The sequence below is a fragment of the Carcharodon carcharias genome, chromosome 4, assembly GCF_017639515.1.
Source record: "Carcharodon carcharias isolate sCarCar2 chromosome 4, sCarCar2.pri, whole genome shotgun sequence".
Classification (NCBI taxonomy): domain Eukaryota; kingdom Metazoa; phylum Chordata; class Chondrichthyes; order Lamniformes; family Lamnidae; genus Carcharodon; species Carcharodon carcharias.
The window spans coordinates 77,646,899-77,662,993 of NC_054470.1; positions in this window are offsets into that span (position 1 = coordinate 77,646,899).

Consider the following 16,095-nt stretch of genomic DNA (forward strand, 5'->3'; position numbering starts at 1 on the left):
ATTAATCGCTGCTTCTGGCACTCACTGCCATTAAAAATTAATACATGTGAAATTTCATTCCTGTGATTTTAATTATTGTTGGACTTTTAAAAATGTCAAATTTAAAATGTTCTGGCAGTTTCCTTTCTGTTTCTTTTTTTCTCTCTCTTATTCAGATTCATCTTTCCTGCTTTTATTTATTTTTCTGTATCTAATTTGACAATGAATTTACCCACTAAAACTTACACTTGCTTCTCAGTCCTCATGCTGTTAATTTCACACTTCTTCAATCTGATAAGGAAAGAAAGAAAAATGTGTATTCATATCGCTTTATGCCAACTGAATGTCTCAAAGCAAAGCACAGCCAATGAAATACTTTTGAAGTGTAATCACTATTGTAACTTTAGAAACATAGCTACCAATTTGTACACAAGTTTTCACAAACAGTAATGTGATAATGACCAGGTAATCTGTTTGTATGATGTTGACTGAGGGATGAATATTGGCCAAATAGTGCCGAAAGATAATTTATATCCACCTGAGAAAGGGTGCCTCGGTTTGATATTTCATCCAAAAGGAAGCACCTCCAGCAGTGTAGCATTCCCTTTGCACTGCAGTGGAGTGTCAGCCTTGAGGATTATGCTCAAATCATGAGGCAGAATTTTATGTGTGACGTGTAAGTGGCAGAGCCCACACATCAGCACTTAAAATGTCGTGCGCTGATATCAGCGCGCGCCATTGAGATATTTCGTTGGGTGGGCGCACGATGAAGTGCAACACGCGCCCACCATTAATTAAAGGCCTTGTTAAGGCCCTTAACTTGGCAATCAACACTGATTTTGAGGTGCCCGTGCGATCTTCGGCTCAGAGCATGGGCGCAACGGGCAGGCGGGTAAGTGACTTTTTAACAAAACTCATCCGTGGGCAGGATAGGTGGGCTCAGAGAGGTTGTTAGTGTTTTAAGAGAAGTATTTATTGCAGAAAGTGTTTTAAACTTGCCTGTGTGATTGTTAGCAGTTCAGATCGATTTCCAACAGCTTTCTCGGTACTTTGAAGCTTCAGCTCACCAGTCTGCAGTCAGCAATCTTTATCGAGCCTGCAGATTTCCGGAGGCCTCCATTTAGCCTAGATGGGTTCTGACATCTCCACTGGAGGCAGCTCCTCTGAGAAGTAAGGGAGAGATAGAATAAGCAGGAGGCCAGGACTGGACAATTAGCCTCCAGGGGAGCCACATTTGGGAGGCCAGGCACAGGCACAAGGGTACAGGGCCAAGAGGTTGTCCAAGGTGGAAGAGGCCGCAGAAGATGCCACTGTCCTGCTCCCAGGGTATACAGGCAGTGAAGCAACTACCTCAATGTGACTGGGGTGCAGTGCCAAAGAAGGCGCCGACTGTCAAGGGGGACAGTGAACTATATTTGTCAGATAAAAATAAAAATACCTGGAAAAACTCAGCAGGTCTGGCAGCATCTGCGGAGAGGAACACAGTTAACGTTTTGAGTCCATATGACTCTTCAATAGAACTAATTAAAAATAGAAGAGAGGTGAAATAGAAGCTGGTTTGGGGGTGGGGGCAGGTGGGATAGGTAGAGCTGGATAGAGGGCCAGTGATAGGTGGAGATAACCAAAAAATGTCACAGACAAAAGGACAAAGAGCCATTGAAGGTGATGATTTTATCTGAGGAATGTGCTAATTAAGGGTAGAAAGCAGGACAAGCAAGGTACAGATAGCACTAGTGGGGCTGGGGGTGTGTGAGGGAATAGGCTAAAAAGCAGATATAAAACAATGGATGGAAATACATTTAAAAATAATGGAAGTGGTTGGGAAAAGAAAAATCTATTTAAATTATTGGGGAAAAAAAGGGGGGGGGGGTGAAATCGGAAAGGGGGTGGGGATTGAGGAGAGAGTTCATGATCTAAAATTGTTGAACTCAATATTTAGTCCGGAAGGCTGTAAAGTGCCTATTCGGAAGATGAGGTGCTGTTCCTCCAGTTTGTGTTGAGCTTCACTGGAACATTGTAGCAGGCCAAGGATGGACATGTGGGCATGAGAGCAGGGTGGAGTGTTGAAATGGCAAGCGACAGGGAGGTCTGGGTCATGCTTATGGACTGACCGAAGGTGTTCTGCAAAGTGGTCACCCAGTCTGTGTTTGGTCTCTCCAATGTAGAGGAAACTGCATTGGGAGCAGCGAATGCAGTAGACTAAATTGAGAGAAGTGCAAGTGAAATGCTGCTTCACTTGAAAGGAGTGTTTGGGCCCTTGGATGGTGAGGAGAGGGGAAGTAAAAGGGCAGGTGTTGCACCTTCTGCAGTTGCATGGGAAGGTGCCGTGGGAGGGGGTTGATGTGTAGGGGGTGATGGAGGACCAGTTCCTCTGACATGTCTTCCTTTTCCCTTAACTGAGGTTTTCCACCCACGGTGGTTGACAGGGCCCTCAACCGTGTCCAGCCCATCTCCCGCGCATCCACCCTCACAGCTTCCTCTCCCTCCCAGAAACATGTTAAGGTCCCCCTTGTCCTCACTTATCACTCCACTAGCCTCCGCATTCAAAGGATCATCCTCCTCCATTTCTGCCAACTCCAGCATGATGCTACCACCAAACACATCTTCCCTTCAGCCCCTCCCAGTGGCATTCTGCAGGGATCGTTCCCTCCGGGACACCCTGGTCCACTCCTCCATCCTTCCAGATTGAATATGGAGTTCAACAATTTTAGATCATGAACTGTCTCCTCCATCCGCATCCCTCTTTTTTTTCCTTCAATAATTTATACAGATTTTTCTTTTCCCACCTATTTCTGTTATTTCTAAATGTATTTCCATCCACTGTTTTATCTCTGCCTTTTAGCCTATTTCGATTCCTTCACCCCACCCCACCCCGACTAGGGCTATCTGTACCTTGCTTGTCCTGCTTTCTACCCTTAATTAGTACATTCCTTTAGGTAATATCACAACCTTCAACACTTCTTTGTCCTTTTTTCTGTAACATCTTTTGGCTATCTCCACCTATCACTGGCCCTCTATCCAGCTCTACCTGTTCCACCACCACCCCACCCCCTCAAACCAGCTTATATTTCACCTCTCTTCTATTTTTACTTAATTCGGTTGAAGCATCATACGGACTCGAAATGTTAACTGTGTTCCTCTCTGCAGGTGCTGCCAGACATGCTCAGTTTTTCCAGGTATTTTTGTTTTTGTTTTGCATTTCCAGCATCTGCAATTTTTTGCTTATATCTGTCAGATGATTGGCCCTGAGATCTCCCCTAACTGTGTGGGTGGACATGCCAGCAGCTCTGAAGGTCACAGCTGCCTTCCACTTCCATGCATCTGGCTCTTTCCAGGGCTCAGTGGGTGATCTTTGCGGTGTCTCTCAATCAGCTGCCCACACTTGTGTCAAGCAGGATACAGACTCTTTGTTCAGGCGTGCATTGACCTTCATCCACTTCTGCTGTGACCAGGCATGTCAGGCACAGCGAGCCAGAGGCTTTGCGGCCATTGCTGGTTTCCAGGGTGCAATAGACTGTACACATGTGGCCATCAATGCACCAGCAGGTGAGCCCGGTGCCTTCGTCAACAAGAAGGGCTTCCACTCCATGAACGTGCAGATAGTGTGTGATCACAAGATGCAGATTATGCAAGTCTGTGTAAGGTACCCAAGCAGTTCCCACAATGTTTACATCCTCAGACGTTCCCAGGTGCCGGGGCTCTTCAGTGCTCTGGCTCATCTGGATGGCTGGCTGGTGGGTGACAAGGGCTATTCCCCCAGAAGGTGGCTCATGACGCCTCTCCGCCATCCAAGAACAGAAGCTGAGCAGCGGTACAGTAGGAGCCAAGGCACCACAAGGGCTGTGGTGGAGAGAGCCATCGGTCTTCTCAAGATGCGCTTCCATTGCCTGGACTGCTCAGGAGTTGCACTCCAGTACCCCCCAGATCGCGTCTCTGTGATAGTGGTAGTATGCTGCACTCTGCACAATCTTGCGCTGGAAAGGGGGGACGCAGTTGATGATGAAGATCTTGCCGCAGTGAATGAGGCTGCACATGATGAATCCAGCAGTGGTTCAGAGGATGAGGAAGCACAGGGCAATGATGAGGGGCAGAATGCTGACCTGTTACTACAGCAAGAAGGCAAGGACATCCGGGACACTTTAATCCAGCGAATCTTCAGCTAGCTCCACACACATGGATCTGCAGGACCAGCCTTGACAGGTGCTTCCACACGTGGCACTTAGGTGCTACGTCTTCCACCTCATCAGCTGCAACTAAAGGCTTAGTACAGAAACATCAATGTCTACTGAAACACTCATGAGATGGCTGTGAAACATACAAATGCAGCACAAAAGAAACACTCTCAGCCATGGTCAGAAATGTGGACTTTATTGCCACCAAAAGAAAACTACAAACATTGCTCTGACGCAGATAATGAAACATACCCTAATCTAGGGCCAACACAAAAGCACCAGTGACAAACTTGTGGAATGCCCAACGTGCCATATGCTTATGTTTGTGGGTGCTACGGCTAGGTGCCTCCCCATTGCTTGGCTTGTGAGACAGCCTGCTGACTCTGCTGTCCTGTTAGCGTCAATGACCTTGGCAGCCTTCCTCTGGCCATGGAGCCTGTGCTGGCCTCACATGGGACTGAATGGCCAGTTCCAGATCTGGCACCTCCCCAGTTGTCGCAGCCTCAACGGATGCAACGGTCACTGGCAGAGGCGGGGGAGGAGCTGCTGCCTTCATCTGGAGCGGCCTGAGTGGAGCTCGCAGCGATGACAGGCAGCTACTGCGCTGACATCAGGTTGCATTGGACCTCCCTGCTCAATGCAGATGGATGGGCACCGAGCTGCGACACTTGGTGCCCAGAACTTCTCCCACATTGCAAATGACCACCTGTGGCCCTTAGCGCTCTGAGGGTTTGCAGGTCATAGTGTAACCCAACCAGATGATTATTAATCTGTTGGAGGCCCCTCTCCATGAGAGTTGCCAATCTATCAATGGAGGAAACCTGAAGCTCTGTCCTCAGGTTCATGCCATCACTGACACTCTGCCTGGGTTCCTCCACCGCAGAGACCAAGTGAAGCACACCCTCATGCAACCCTGCCAGATGCTCCAGCGCACTCTGCCGCTTGTCCTGCAGCTGCTGCATGGCTGATATCTCCAGAGGCACATCATCACTGCACGACTCAGCATGTGCCTGGTCCCCTGCAGTCCTCCGGCTACTGGCGCCATTGGCACTCTCTGTCCCTGCCACCTCCCCCAACGATTGTGAAGTGCCCTCTCCACTATGCCCCGGGACACCAGCCGACGTCATAATCCCCACTAATGTGTTTGTCGCTGTGCTAGTGCCTGGCTCGCTGAAATGACGTGACGCAAGTTGCAAGTGTTGCCCCTCAGGTGTGGAGGGAGGGGCTCTGGACTTTGTACTGGTGACCATGCGGTGGTGATGCTGAAATTAACAACAAGGACAATGCATCAGTTAGCATTCAGTCAGTAACACAATTCATTCCTTTCCGCCCCAGGCTCATAATGCACTCAACCTTCAAGAACCTAAGGAGGCGAACATTGGTGGGATGGATAATAGTCAAGAGGAGACCCAAACATTAGACACACATACAGACAGGCTGGTCAGATGGCCTAATGAATGCCACATGGAATGTTGTGTGGATAAGTGTGTGGTTAAGCACTTGGGCAAGACAAACAACGTGCGGGAATACATGAGTAATGGTAGGACCGTGGAAGTCACAATGACTACAGGGACCTTGCTGGGCAGACCCGTGAAGGTAGCAGAACAAGAAGATAAGGTGTTTAACAAGGTCAGAGCCAGACTTGCCTTTATTAGCCGAGGAATAGAATGTAGGAAAAGGGAGGACATGCTGAAAGTGTAGAAAAAGCTGTCGAGGCCACATCCACACTTTTGCGTTCAGTTGTGACCTGCGCCTCAGCGGAAGTGGAAGTGGAAAGAATGGCAAGAGTGCAGAGGCTCCCCAGCCTCACCGACATCTGCCGATCTGGCTGCTTGCCTCCTCCCCAGCTCCATGGCCTGCTCCTCAAAGGTGGTTATGTGCTGCAGCACAGCATGCCCACCACCAGTCCGCAAATGCTCCCAGCTATGGTGGTCTATTTTTGCCTGCAGAACAGAGAAGGGCATTTATTGGGGCTGATTGCTCATGTACTCTGCATGAGCATGCCGCACTTCAACCACAGTGGCCCACCTGAGGTTTCCAGCGGCTCCGGTCCACACTATTGGTGATCAGTCCCCAGAAGGTAGTACAGCTGATCCCAACCCCCTCCCCGAACGGACACCTTGGACACATTCGGCGTCCATCACTTTGAATAACACATGGGTCTTAGCACCCCTGGCAAGGAGGCGCAACTAGGTACAGCGCCGAGGCCAGCAGTTGGCTCTTGGCCATGACAACTTGAGGCTCCCCTTCCACCATCTCATCACCATCGATAAGACATGTGTTGGAGTTCTGAGTATGTATCTAGCTGCCTCCCTTACAGGTTGCCCCTAGACTACTCAAATGCAACAAACACCAACATATGCTGCGGGGAGAACCCACCTTCTCCTCAACCACTAAGGCTGATGTCAGCATGGTCACTATCTGTTTGCCCACACAGCATGCGCCAAATGCCCAATGCAGCATCGACACTAAGACAAGCATGGGCGGGGGCGGGGGCGGGGGGGGCGGGGGAGGGGGGGTGGGGGTGGGGTGCGTGGCTGTTGGGGGGTGCTCAAAGCCTAAGGCTACCTGCTAGGTTAAATGGCCAAGGCCGACATGATACTCACCCTTCCAGAGCGCAAGAAATCATTGAAGTGTTTGCAGCACTGGGTTTCTGTGTGCTGCACAGCATCTTGAGAGCTAACAACCTCTGCCCCCTCCTGCCATGCCTGCTTGGTAATACGGGGGAGCCCTCCTCCTCCCATCCTTTGGAAACAACACCTCCCAATGATGTGACGCCTCTTTGAGGAGGGCAGCAAGGCAGGCACCAGAGAACCGAGGGGCACATTGGCCTACCCTGCAGCCTGACTCCCTCCTCCTCTGCCTTGACTTCTTCTGGAGCCCGGTCACTGGCCATGGTGAACAGCCTAAAGGAAGCTGCCTGGCCTTTCTTTATACAGACTGCTGGTTCCCCATTGGAACAGGCGGTCTGTACATACCCACCGCACATTTGAATTTCCTGCTGTACACGGGAGTCTGAAACGCGCTGGGTGGGCCTTAATTGGCCCACCCGTGCAAAATGGCAGCACGGCCCATTTCGCCAGTGGAGATCAGCTACGCACCTACCGCCGATTGGGTCAGCCCCACCTGCCCGACAAACAGAAAATTCTGCCCATGGAGTAGGACCTCAGCCTGCCACATTAGACTACTGAGGCAAGAATGCTACCACCTGAGCCACAGCTGACACTTCATTGCTTAAGCAGATAGACTGTTGTTTTTCCTACCCACAGAAGCCCCCAAGCCCCTGTTTACCCTGCAGTGCCTTATCAGCTCACACTTTAAGGAATTTGGCATGTAGAAATGCAAAAAACTAACATGCAAATGCAAATCTAACCAACAGCAAATGTTGGTGTATACACTGCTATAGCAAAGTATGGCCAATTCCATAGCCATATCTATTTGGGCTGAATGACAAGGGAAATTAAACAGCTGTACTAAATTGAATTAATATAGATTAAAGAATTATTTAGAAAAGGTTGATTATTTTACTTTTTGTGTGAATTCAGCAAGAGATTGAAACATGTGTTGTGGGAGAAACATACAGTCATAGTCATTGAACCTTGGAGGTCCACAGCACAGAAAAAGACCCTTCGGCCCATCGAGTCTGCACCTGTCAAACAAGTACCTAACTATTCTAATCCCATTTTCCAGTACTAGGCCCATAGCCTTGTATGCCATGGCATCATAAGTGCATATCAAAATACTTCTGAAATGTTATGAGGGTTTCTGCCTTTACCACCCTTTCAGGCAGTGAGTTCCAGATTCCCACCACCCTCTGGGTGAAAAAATTCTTCCTCACATCCACTCTAAACCTCCTGCCCCTTACCTTAAATCTATACCCCCTGGTTATTGATCCCTCCACCAAGAGGAAATGTTTCTTCCTGTCTTTTCACGGCCCCATGGGCAGGATTTTCAGATTGGCATGTGGGCGTGCGCCTGACACGCCCGAGAATGAAATAGCCCGCGATGACGTCAAGCGAGTGTCCCAACGTCAACGTGCACTCACTGCTGACCGCACACAGCCGCAGACAATTAGGCCTATTAAAGCCCTTAAGCTGGTAATTAAGTTGAATTTTCCACTTCCCGTCCAAACTTACGGTTAGTGGGTGGCTGAATAGGCCAGGTGGCCTTTGTATTTTTTGTGAAATCTCATCCACGGGTGGGGTGAGGTTCCCAACAGTGAATAAAAAAACTAACATTAAAAAATTTTTAAACTTATTCTTAATATGTCACTGTTTATGTGACAGAGTCACATGTGGGGATATGTTTCTCTTATTTTTTAAACTTTTTTTTCAATTTTGAATCCTTCAGCTCCCTTTAGCAGTTCTGTGCCTTCAGAGAGCTTTCAGTGCTCCCCTGCACATGCGCAAACTTCAGCACTCATGCCCCTCCCACCCCGCACCCAGCAACACTGAGGCTCTCAGCATGTGCTTCACGCTGACTGGCCAAAATTGATCAGCCAGCGTGAAATCATGGTCGGGGCCCAATCGCAGGCAGCGGACCATTTTGTGGCCACTCCCGGGCCCACCTGCTGTGCCCAACCGACAAGGGGAAAATCTTCCCCATGGGTAGGAGGGGCTCGGAGGATGAATTTGGGGAAATCAGAACATGGGTGGTATAACTGGAGAGTGGGCTGGGAATGGCAATCATACCATGGGTCGGAGATATTTGGGAGGATGAGTTTGAGGACAGGTCATGATTCGGGGGGAATCTGGGTGTAGGTCCGGTGGTGGAGGGGTGCTGTCATTTGTGTGTCAGAAGGCAGAACAAAGCATGGGTCAGGTAGGCAGTTTATTTGGGAGCCGGGAAGAGCTCCTACTTCTCCTGGTCCACAGCACAATGCTGGAAAGACACATTCCTCGTGGATCTGACACTTCTCATCTCCCTTCACCTTCAGGCTCTCCTGAGGGCTGGGAAACCTCATTACAACTAAAAGGCTATTATAAATTGAGACACAAAGCCACATAAGCAGTGAGGTCAATAACCAGGGGTCATAAGAGATTGTCTCACCAGAGAGTGCTGGAGGTCTGGATTTCACTGCCTGATATGATGGTAGAGGCAGAAACACCCAACATTTGAAACATATTTGATGTGCACTTAAAGTTCGATAAGGGCACTGGACCAAGAGCTGGAAAATGGGATTAAGTGTGAAAGTTCTTTATTGGCTGAACCAGACACAATGGGCTGAATGGCCTCCAACTGCGGTGTCAATTTTCTATGTTTCTACATCCCTGTAAACACAGTTAGATAACAGCACAGGTTATTAAAACTGGATTTGGGTGTGTTGAAAGTAGTTTGGGCTTAGGTCTCAGATTTCTGAAATTTTAACCTCATTCTCCCACCCAAGGCAGCCCTGTGCCTTCAGTGAGCTTTCAACGCTCCCCCGAACATGCACGAACTTCAGCACTTGCTCCCCTCCTACCCCCATCTTCTGACCTACAAATGACACCCCCAGACCTACACTCAGATTTGCCCTAACTTATGACCTGTCCTCAAACTCACCCTCCCAAATATCCCCGACCCACAGTATAATTGCCATTCCCAGTCCACTCTTCAATTACCCCACCTATGCTCTGATTTCCCCTAATTCATCCTCTGAGCCCCTCCTACCCATGGGAAGGGTTTTCCCCTTGTCAGGTGGGTACGGCAGGTGGGGGTTAAAATTACTCAGTAAGTGTAACCCTGTGGCTTCTTTGAAAATATGCCAGATGTGTCCACATTTTCACAATATAAAGGTTGCCTTCACTTCACTCCATAATGTAAACAAGCCGAGGTCCCTCATCATGATAGAATTGAATTGCAGGTGCTCACTATTCTGCTGTTGAGTTAAGAGAGTTAACCATAAATTACATGATGTAGGGATTGAGAACTTCATCTCCCACAACCAAATTTTGGTCATACTGTCACTGATGCACTGGATAGGATTGAGAATGCAACAACAAGGATAATTCAGTCTTATGTAAGTCAAAGAACTGAATTGGTTGGCCTTGACATGGAGCAGATTTTTTAAATGCTGAGGGGAATGGCTAATACAGATGGAAGTCATTTAATTTGGTATATTTTTGAAAACTAGAGGATAAGAATATAAAATCAACAATCTGAGTCACATCTTGTTGGAGTGGATGCCATTTGTTAGACTTTGTCCAGAACCCTTCAGATGGAATGTAATTGTAACGTGCTGGAAGCACAAGCTGATGATGGTTCAGCAAGGGCAACGTGGCATCTGGGACTTTGATGAATTATGAGAGCAAAAGTCTATTTCCCTAACCAAAGAGATTTGAGGATTTAAGTACAAACATGGGAATAACAGTAACAAAATACTGTGAAAACTGGATACCTGGAGGTAAAAAGAGAAAATGCTGGATATACTCATCTGCATTTGGGAAGAGAGAAAAATAATGGTTCAGGTCAATGACTTTTCATCAGAAAGGGGAACGCAAAGATGAAAATAGATTGAGCATCAACATCGAATTTCTTTAAAAGTTGATTATTTACTTTACAGTATGTGTAGCACTACTAGATGCAGGAATAAGATTCAATGGTTTAAATTGTTCCCTTTGGGGCTGAGATATTCATTGGCATTGCATTAACAATTATCACATTGTTAAGAACGTACTTACACTGTTAAAATATGAGTCTCAACTTTCTGAGGTATGTTAATGAGCAAATCCGGCAAGTTCTTAACAATAATGGGGAGGGTGATGTCGTGCTGCCATTTGTATGAGGGGTAAAAACAAAGTTACATAAAACAACAAGCAATTTATGGAAATTTGCAACTCATGACATATCTTTTCTATGCTCAGATATTTTATACATTAATGATTCAAGTATTGTGCACTGACCATTATTTTTCTAGCAAGGTTTGGCCCATAAAGCAAAGCCGGAGATTTCAAAATAATGGATATATGGCAAGATTCTCAACTAAAACAGTTTGTACTGTTTCAACAGACACCTTTAAGGTAAGGCATTTTAAACGGATAAGCAAAAATAGACATAATTGAATGTTAATCAGAAAAGGAAGGTTCATGGATGCCGGAACCATTCAAGTGAGATGCTAAGGTAGTTAGCAGGTCAAGTGATAAAGTAAGGCACAAATAAATTAGTACATAGTCGATATCGTTCTCTCACTTCATTTTCCTTATGTTTTGACAAACAACGCTAGGTTGATTTTAAGCTGAAAACTTTGGCTGCATAAGAGGCTGCAAAGTTCACTTTATTTCAATATGCGTTAAGAGTAAGTAACACAGAGGCCAGTTCAGTGGAGTACTGCTAGGCAGAGTGCTGAACTCGGGAAATAGATGAGTGAGGGCATTTTAAGGGGGGGATTTTTCCTTTGTCGGATGGGTTCGGCTAGAGGTGGGAGGGGGCAGTCGGGAAGCCGCCCGCTATCGGGGCCAGAGCACAATTTCACACTGGCGAGCCAATTAAGGACCCCGCAGTGTGAAATGAGAGTGGCAGCGCTCAGCCTGTGTGTGTGTGTGTGTGTATGTGTGTGTGGTGGGTGGGGGGGGAGAGGACAAAAGCACAAGTTCACGCATGTGCACGAGCTCACACTAACGAATCTCCCTGAAGCACAGAGCTGTCTCGGGGTGATGAACGTTTTTAAAAATAAAAGAAATAACTATTTCTAAAGTGGTATAAAACATGTCCCCTCATATGACTCTGTCACATGAGCAGGGACATGTTATTCATTCAATTTTAAAATTTTTATTTTATTTTTATTAGCTGTTGGAAACCTCATCCCTCCCGTGGATGAGTTTCCTAAAAATGGCAAAGGCCACTTGGCCTTTCCGCCTGCCCACCAACCATGAGGTTGGACAGGCAGCGAAAAATAATATTTAATTACATTGTTAATGGCCTTAATAGGCCTTTTAATTGTCAGCGAACGTGCTGCCGACTCCAGCGTGCACACACCGATTGAAATATCACGTGAGTGCGTGATGACATATGAACGCTCAGGAATAGAGAAGCTTACCAGGGCACAATCACACCCCTTAGGTTAAGTAAATCAGATTTAGTCATGCTGAGGAGCAAGAGGATATGACTACAATTGAGGCAGGTATGGGGATTCAGTAGGCAGAACTGGAAGAGCCCCAGACTTTGCATTTCTCCAACAAATTGGCAGTTCTTGAAGACTGTGTGAACAAGAGCAGGGACTGCAGGGAGGATGAACACAATGATCACACCTCCGTGGAATGGGGGGACATTCAAGTGGGTGGAGTAAAAAGGATTTAGTAGCAGTGGTAGGGGACAGTTTATATTGGGAGAATGGGTACTGTTCTCTGCAGCTGGCAGTATAAGATCTGAAGACTGTTGCCTGCCCAGTAGCGGAGTTAAGGACTCCTCAAGGCTGCAGAGGAACTTGGAGTGGGAGGGGAAATGTCCAGTTGTCATGCTTCACCTAAGTATAAATGACATAGAATGAAGCAAAAGGTTCTGCTAAGGATGAATGAGTAACAAGGGGTTAAATTAAAAAGCAGATCCACAAATGTAATAATCTCTGGATTACTACCTGAGCCACGAGCAAATTAGCATAGGGTAAATACGATCAGAGAGTTGAATATGTGACTCAAAGATTGGTGTGGAAAGGATGGGTTTCAATTCATGGGGCACTTGCACCAGTACTGGGGAAAGAGGGAACTCTACTGTTGGTCCAACCTTCACTTGAACCACTCTGGGACCAGTAGCATGGCGAATCATATAACTAACTAAGCATGGAGATAGGGTTTTAAACTAAATAGTGGGGAGAAGTTTCACTTGAGGAATATTTGGAAAGTTAATGAGGAAGGACAAGGCAACAATACAGAGTAACAATATAGGCAATGATAACCAGAGTGTGACAAGAATGGTCAGAGCATACAAGCATAAGAGTGGGCTAGCAAATACAGCCAGAGTAGGTAAAAATTGTAAAAAAGAAACAGAAATTAAAGGGTCTGTAGTAGAAGGATCTGGCACCTAAAAGGTTAACATGGCACTGAGTACAGTACCGCCCACATGGTGATGTAAGAAGGCACGTGACCTAGAGCTAAGGGTAGTCCAGAGATACGTAGCAACATGTAAGGTCCTTGTATGGGGTCCTCTCCATACCTTTACCCTCAGCTGTAGATATGTACATAGTTAAATACTGTTGAAAAAGATTTATTTGTAACTTCAACAATACTGCTTCATGGTGTCCAAACAGTACACACAGTCAGTGGTGACAACAGAACAGATTAAGGTCTTTATCTGAATGCCTGCAACATTCATAACAAATGAATTCTTAGCACAAATTTAAATAAATGGGTATGATATGGCAGTCACTACAGAGATGTTGTTACAAAGTAACTGGGTACCAAATATTTAAGGGTATTTGATATCTTGGAAGGTTAATAAGAAACGGCAAGGAGAGGGGATAGCTCTGTTATTAAAGGATGAGATCAGTACCATAGTGACAGATGATCTTGGCTTGGAAAATCAAGGTGTAGAATCAATTTGGGTCAAGGTAAAAAATAGGAAGGGAAAGGAATCACAGGTGCCATAATTTATAGATCTCCTGACAGTAGCTATACTGTAGGGTACAGCATATATCAAGAAATAATGGAGGCTTGTAAGGAAAGAACTGCAATAATCATCAGTGATTTTAATCTTCATATAAGTTGTGCAAATCATAGGGCATAAGTAATATTGTGAATTTGGGAAAGTTTCTTAGAAGAAACTGTCATGGAATCAACCAGAAATGGGCTATTTTGGGCATGGTAATTGGTAAGGAGAGAAGATCAGTTAATGATCTCATATTAAAGGATCTGCTAAGCAAGACTGATCACAACATTATAGAAAATTCACATTCAATTTGAAGGTAAGAGTCTTGGGTCTGAAACTTGGTATCTTAAACTTAAATAAAGGCAATTACAAAGCTACGAGGACAGAATTGGCTACTCTAGACTCAGAAAATAGGTTAAAAGGTAAGACAGTGTAAAAGCAATGACAGATACTTCAAAACTCTCAACAGAGATGTCTTCCATTGAGAAAAAAAGACTCTGCAAGAAGAATGCAGCACCCATGGCTAGCTAAGGAAGTTAAGGATAGTATCAAATTGAAAAACAAAAGGCAAATATTAGTGGCAGGCCAGAAGATTGGGAAAATTTTAGAAACCAGCAAAGGACAGCTCACAAAAAATAAATAAGGTGAAATTAAAATAGGGGTAAATTAGAATATAAGAGTGTGCTATCAAGACGTATAAAAACAGACAGTAAGAAAGTAGCTAAAGTAAACCTTGGTCCCTTGGAGGATGCAAGTAGGGAGTTAGTAAAAGGAAACAAGAAAATGCAGAGACTTTGAGCAAGTATTTTGTATCTGTCTTCATGATAAAAGATACAAAAAGAATCCCAGGAATAGTGGAAAATTGAAGGGCAAAAGGGAGGGTGGAACTTAAAACAATCAATATGACTAGAGGAAAAGTAAGAAGTGAACCAATGGAACTAAGGGATGACAGATTCCACTGGATCTGATGGCCTGCATCATAGGATCTTAGATGGTGCATGCATTGGTTGTAATCTTCCAAAATTCTCTGGGTTCTGGAAAGGTTTCAGCAGATAGGAAAACTGTAAATGCAACACCTCTATTCAAGAAAGGAGGGAGACAGGAAGCAGGAAACTATAGGCCAGTTAACCAAACATCGGTCATATGAAAAATGTTGGAATCCATTATTAAGGGGCTAGTAGAAGGAAATTTAGAAATTCAGAATGCAATCAAGCAAAGTCAACATGGTTTTATGAAAGGAAAATTGTGTTTGACAAATTTATTAGAGTTCTTTAAGCAGGGTGGAGAAAGGGGAACCAGTAGATTTTGAGTATTTGGATTGCTAAAATGTATTCGATAAGGAGCGACTTAATATATTGCTCCACAAGATAAGAGCTCATGGTGTTGCGGGGTAAAACCAGGAATAGAGGACTGGCTAAGAACAGGAAGCAGTGTTGGGATAAATGGATCATTTTCAGATTGGCAAGCTGGAACTAATGTGGTGCCACAGGGATCACTAGCTGAGGCCTCGACTAGTTAAAATCCACATTAATTGCTTGGAAGAAGGGATCATGTGCACTATAGCTAAATTTGCTGATGATACAAATATAGGTGGGAAAGCAAGTTGTGATGAGGACACAAAGACCATGATTTTCCTATCCCACCAGCAGCAGGTATGGTTATGGACAAGACCGGAAAATGCGGAGAGTAGCCGAAAGTCCATTGACTTTGGAGGGGAATTTCCAGTCTGAACACTGGCCCAAGAGTCTACAAAGGGATATACGTAGGCTAAGTAATGGGCAACAATTTGGAAGATGGAGTATAATGTGGGAAAACGTGCAGTTGTCCACATTGGCGGGAAGAATAGAAAAGCAGAATATTATTTAAATAAAGGGAAGCCTCAGAATGTTGCATTACAAAGGGATCGGGGTGTTAGAACCATAGAACCATAGAAAAGTTATAGCACAGAAGGAGGCCATTTGGCCCATCTTGTTTATGCCAGCCTGACGACACCCAGGTGCCCTTTCTAATTCCACCTTCCTGCACCCGGCCCATAGCCCTACAGTTTACAGCACTTGAGGTGCAGATCCAGGTACTTTTTAAAAGAGTTTAGAATTTCTGCCTCTACCACCAACTTGGGCAGCAAATTCCAGACACCCACTACCCACTACGTAAAAAAGTTCTCTCTCATGTCCCCCCTACACCTTCTGTCACTTATCTTGAATCTATGTCCCCTGGTTCTAGAATTCTCCACCAAGGGAAACAATTTTATCCCGTCCACTCTATCTATTCCTCTCATAATTTTGTACACCTCAATCAAGTCACCTCTCAGCCTTCTTTGTTCCAAGGAAATCAACCCCAACCTATCCAATCTCTCCTCATAGCTACACTTTTCTAACCCTGGCAA